We start from the raw sequence: 5,959 nt of genomic DNA, 5'->3' as shown, positions 1-5,959 counted from the left end.
ATGCTGGAGGACTCATCATTCTTATCATTTTAAACCTAAAGGGATATGTATGTGATGCACGTTGCCACGAAGCCTTCTATTTTGTCTTTTTATTCAAAAGTTTCCCCTATATCATTTTATTGGGTATATGTCAGGGAAAATTTGAAGTTCTGAAAATAAAATAAAAAGAAAGAAAAGATGTTGAGTGATTAATTTTTTTTAAATATTTGTATCTATAAATTTTGCAATTGCTGATAAAAAAAATTTATAAAAAAAATTAATGTTATATCCATAAAAAATAAGTTTTGAATGAGAGAGAGAGAGAGGTGTTGCCGCTACCAAGAAATAAGAAAGGAATAATGAAAGGCGTATGGATCGAAGAAAAGAATGTTAATCTACACTATTACCGTTTCTGTCAGGATTTGCTGTCTGTAAGATGGTTGCTGAGGGACATGAAGATGACAAATTGACAATAGATAGAGGAGATCTCATTGTCGTCACTGGAACTTACTGCCATCACTGATGGAGCTATCTAAAACTCCTGCGGAATTAAAAGGTGTTGTCAGTCTGTCGCCTCCTCTCATCTCCTTTTTGTTGGTATGTTGTGTCCTCATCATTGATCTCTATTTCTGATCAACTAACATTTATTTTGAGTTCTTGGTTTATGATTTTGTTCTGATGTTGGCTTATGATTTTCGCTCCTTATTTCTTGGTTTGTTTTAATTTTGTTATATTTTTTTGTTTATTCTAGAGCATGCTATCGTCATCGATAGAGTTGTCTAGAATCGCCGTAAACTCCACATTTCTAATGTCTAAGTTTAAGTTCTGGTTTCTTTCTTTTTAGTCTGTTTGAACATAACCGCGAATTTGTTGAGATAGTTGATGTCGATGCTGTCATGGTGGCGGGGGTAGTGGTGGAGTAGTAGGGAAGAGAGAAGGTGGTCAACATGATGACAATAGAAGATTGTGAAAATTTAGGATTTGGAAATTAAGAGATAAGGGTAGAGTTGAGATTGAAAATAAAGGGTGCGGATAATTTAAAAATTTTATTAAAAAGTCAACAAAAATTTAAGATTTAGATACTTTTAGGGTTAAGTACGATTTTTGTCCTTAAGGTATAAGCTGAATTTTTTTTTGTCCCCAACTCTTTTTTGCATACAAAATCATCTCTAAGGTACAACGTAACTTTAGAATCGTCCATCGGACCAAAATCCCCTTCTCTTCTTCTTTTTCTTCTTCTTCATCACAACATCTATTCTTCTTCAACAGAAGCAAAAATAGAAACAAAAACAAACGCAAAACACAAAAGTAGAAAGCCAATTATACCTCTTCATATTCTAGAAATAGAGATATTGTAGCTCTCTTTTTCCTTTTTATTCTTCACTTGTAAACACCAACAAAAAAAAAAGAGAACAAAAAAAAACTGATTCATTGATTAATGGATTCGATAAACTCATTCAAAGGGTATGGTAAAGTGAACGAGGCAGAGTAGCAAGCCTTCTAGAAAAAGATTGCAAGCGCCTCATCATACTCATAGTCTTCTCCATGGTCCTCATCGCTGTCATCATTGCCACCGTCCTAGGCACCATCTTACACAGCTACCATTCCTCCTCCTCTTTCTCTGACCCTTCAAAGGAGCTATTCCTGCAAAAACAAACGCAAAAACAGAAGTAGAAACAAACGCAGAAACAACCACTCATGGATGTGCAATAAGATCAAAGAAACATAATTCGAATCAGAAGTACAAGAACAATGAAATCAGAATCAGAATCAGAAGTAGGGGTGTTCATGGGCTGGGCCGAGTTTAAGTAGACCCAGACCCGGTCCTAAAAGGCCAACAGGTCTACTTTAACCCGATCCGAAGTGACTTGAAAAGAAACCGGATTAAACCGGATCGACTCGATGAAACATTAGTATATACATTTGTAAATTTTATATATTAAAATAATAAAATTTACTTTTAATAAATGTTATATTATATTTATATCAAAATAAATTATTTTAAAACAAAATAATACCGTATAATATAAAAAATATTAATTGAATTATAAAAGTATAATATAACATTACTAATTAACTCAAATATATATTTCTTATTGTAAAAAACAACTTCGGGCCGCACCGGGTGACCCGAAGTAAAACCCGAACCCGACCAAAAAATAACAATGAGTAAAAAATGAAAATTCGAACCCAACAAAATATGTCTAGAGCCTGGGTCGGAGCGGGTCTTGAATACCCCTAATTAGAAGCACAAGAACAATAAAATTAGAATCAGAAGCAGAAGTAAAACGAATCAGAAACAGAACCCTGAAGAGGACCAGCAGCGAGGAGCAGGGCGAGGACGCGAAACGACAGTGAGGACCAGAAGCATCAGCGACAGTGGCGGAGCACGACGGCGACAAGGCACCCCTCTTTCTCTCCCTGGTCGTGTGTTTTCTCTCTCTTCACCAGTTCTTCGACAACGGCAAGGCTCGCACCTCCTCTCTCTCTCTGGTTCTGATTCCCGATGGCGACGGCGGCTCCAAGCCTCGTCGGTGCCATCCCCCCTTTCCCCTTCCCCTTTCCGCTCTTCTTCCCCCTCCCCCGGCGTGATCCCTCTTCTTACCTCTCATTCGTTCTTTTTCTTTTTTTTTTAATTTATAATTTTTTGTTTAGGGGTAATTTAGTAATAAAATTTAAAATTTTGGTAAAAATGACTATTTTAAAACTAAGTTAAAACTTAAAGACGATTTTGTATGCAAAAAAAAAGTTGGGGACGAAAAAATTTTCGACCTTTGCCTTAAGAACCAAAATTGTACTTAACCCATACTTTTATCAGAAAATCTATTTTTATGGATATAATATTAGTTTCCTTTTTTATATATACTTTTGTTAGCGTTCGCTAAAATTTATGGATAGAAATAGTATTTTTTTTAGAGTAATACCCCAAATAGGTCCCCAAGGAATTGGCCGTACGACAGATTTATCCCCCAGAAAAATTAACTAAGTCCCCAGTCCCCAAAATTATTAAATATGTGCCATATATGTCCCTGCTCCAGGTTTAGCCGGTTAAATGAACACTCTCTCTCCTATGTGGAGGTGTTGAGTGTGACGTGTCAGGTTAAAGGCTTTCAGGACACGTTGGTCCCTGTACACGTAGCCAAAACGACGTCGTTTAAGGCCTTATCAAAACAACGTCATTTTTAATTGGACATATTAGTTCCCAAGCTTTATGACATGAATGTGTTAAAACGCAGCGTTTGAAGAGGGACAAGACATCGCTGTTTTAAAGGGGATGATCATGAAATTAGGTCTTCACTTTTTACCCCCTGTGCCTCCAACCCGTGTATGTTAGTATGTGAGAGAGAGTTTTTGGCTTCGAAGAAGATGATGTCGAGTGGAAGCAGCACGTCAGTTGCAAGTCGGAGACGCAGTCGGAGAACTATGGATGATGTCTTCAGTGTTGACAGCGGTTCGACTGGCGTCCGAAGGGGGCGACTTAGAAGAAGAGAACATCCTAAGTGTAAGTGCAAGACATATGCCATAATATCCAGGTCTCGCACAGCAGAAAATCCAAATAGGCTGTTCTTTGGCTGTCCTCACTTCAAGGTACTTTAGAGTGGTGGATTTTTGTGGTGCTGTAGTTTTGATAATTGGGACTAAGACTAATGTGATGATTTATGTTCTGTTATTCTGATTGCAGAAAAACCAAGGATATTATGATTTTTTTGTATGGTTTGATGAGATCTTTGGGTATTTGGTGGATGATGTAGTTGATAAGCGTAGATTGGCCTCTGTGGAGACATGCGTGGGTGAAGAATTTGGTGCAGGTTTAGATTATTGCTTGGAGGAGAGAGTGAAACAATTGGAGGAGATATTAATAAAGAGGAATGAAGATAGTTCGAAAGTCAAAAAGGATAGTGTTCTAAGCTTGTTTAGTAGTGTAATAATAGGTGCACTTGTAGTTGTGATTATGTTTTGTATTTATGTGGTGGTTATTTAAGCAATTGGCATTGTGTCTTTGTTGGAAAAATATTGTATTTGAATGGCTCATTTTAGTTAAATGAATATAAGAAGTTGATAATGATGCTAACTTGAAACTAGTCTATATCGAATTCAAAGTATGCAAAGTAATTTGGCAAAGTGGATTAAACCAAAAATAGTATATAATCCAGGGAGGAATATTCAAATAACATAGAGGATGTACATAAAGTTGTTTCAAAATGTTAGCAAAATAAAGAAGGTCTATTTCCTTCTACACACACTGATGTAAAGTGGTGCTCAAAAGTATTATAAGTGCATGTCTATTTTCTTCAAAATAACAAGAGTAAACACTAGCAGGTCCATTTCATAATAAGTTTCTTCCAAAGCATCATTTCTTCTTAGAGTGGTTCAGTCCGGGCGTTGGAATAAATTTGAACATTCTGGAGCTTGTGCCACTACTTGCAGCTGTCATTGTCTCAACACTCACACTTTCCTGTCTCTTGGGCCTAATTATTGTCTGCTTTGGACGTCTAATAGGCTGCTGAGGCTGAATTTGTCTTCCCTGATTGAATTATAAACAATTATGAGTATTCTAAAATAAGATATTAGTCAGTAATGTTTAGGAATTAATAGTGAAACATATTATGAAGCATACTTACAGTTGCAGCATTCACATTCATTCCTATGTCTGGTACAGTATGATTTGTTGGTGCCTCAGACTGGGTAACCTCATAAGTAAGCAAATTTATTAGGACAATTAAACCCTTGACGATGTATTTTATAAGTCAAATAGGTCCTTTAGAAATGCTAGTATAAGTCAAATAGGTCCCTAATTACTAATTTATATGTCAAGTTGGTCTCTATAACACAACAACTAATTCATGTCAAAAACCTGAATCCTAAGCATGTTATCACACATATCAAGCTGCACAATGTAATTCATTTAGCAGAAGAATGTAAGTATCATTCATGTATACCTCAGTTACTGGTGCCGATTGAGAAACCTGAACCTCTTCTTGTGTTGCAGTTGACTTTTCCTTGGATTTGCCTTTGACCTTTCCTTTAGGATTAGTTCCATCCTTAGGAGCTCCCTTGCAGGTCTTAGCATTGTGGCCAGTCTCTCCACATTTTCCGCATGTGACTCAGAAGGTCTTTTTTGCCTTATTACCCTCTGCTCCGTCTTCTACTGGATCTCGTCTCCTTCTCTTTACTGGACGCCCTATTGGCCTCTTAACCTTGGGAGGGATTGAGCTTATTTCTCCAGACTTCTCCCAATACTCTTCACTGTTGACGGGACTAATGGAATGACCATATGTTGCTTTGAAGGCATCCATCTTCAGCCACTTGTGCACATATGTGTCTAGTCTGTCTCCCCTCTTAGCAATAGCAGACATGGCATGCACACATGGAATTCCTATAAGTGATTGTAAACAACAATCAGATATACAGTTTGTAAGAATAATAACTAAAAATGCATAAGTTGGAGTGTTATACCTGTAAGTTGCCACATGTTACATGTACATGTGTTATTACCTAAGTGCACCCCTAGCTTCTTGATGTGCATTTGCACCTCAAAAACCTGTCTAGCATCGTCGCCAGTCCATTAAGCAGTCCAGTGCTTGGTGTCCTTCATAATGGCTTCCATCCTTTTTTGTTGTACAGGAGCAACTACATCAGTGTACATGCTTAGGGCCTTTTTGTGTTGTGCCATCCTTCGCATAATGTAACATCTGAGCTCCTCTAGCATTGTGAGTATAGGTTTTCCCCTATAGTGTACTATTTTGGCATTCTACACCTCTGTCATGTTATTGGTGATATTGTCCAGTTTAGGGTAGTGGCTGAATTTTGACTTAGTCCAACATCCGGGATCCAATTTTGCAAGGTAAGCCCACGCGTCCTCATTCATTCTCTTCAGCCTTTGCATATTATCATTAAACTCTGCAACGGTTGAACTTTTGGCACAAGCCCAGACCACATTCTTAAGCTGTGTATCTTTGTATTTGTTTGTGAAATTCTT

General features: G+C 37.4%; 1 long non-coding RNA gene across 1 annotated transcript; it reads right to left on the bottom strand.

Annotated features, from left to right (window-relative positions):
• Positions 1–3,677: 3,677 nt before the first annotated feature.
• Positions 3,678–5,690, bottom strand: LOC114927515 (uncharacterized). The gene is made up of 3 exons (XR_003818005.2): positions 4,920–5,690; positions 4,602–4,661; positions 3,678–4,504 (listed from the first exon to the last, which is right to left on the bottom strand). It is a non-coding gene; the product is annotated as an uncharacterized lncRNA (long non-coding RNA).
• Positions 5,691–5,959: the final 269 nt, after the last annotated feature.

This window comes from Arachis hypogaea, chromosome 3 (assembly GCF_003086295.3).
Source record: "Arachis hypogaea cultivar Tifrunner chromosome 3, arahy.Tifrunner.gnm2.J5K5, whole genome shotgun sequence".
NCBI lineage: Eukaryota > Viridiplantae > Streptophyta > Magnoliopsida > Fabales > Fabaceae > Arachis > Arachis hypogaea.
This window is presented reverse-complemented; position numbering and strand designations above follow the sequence as displayed.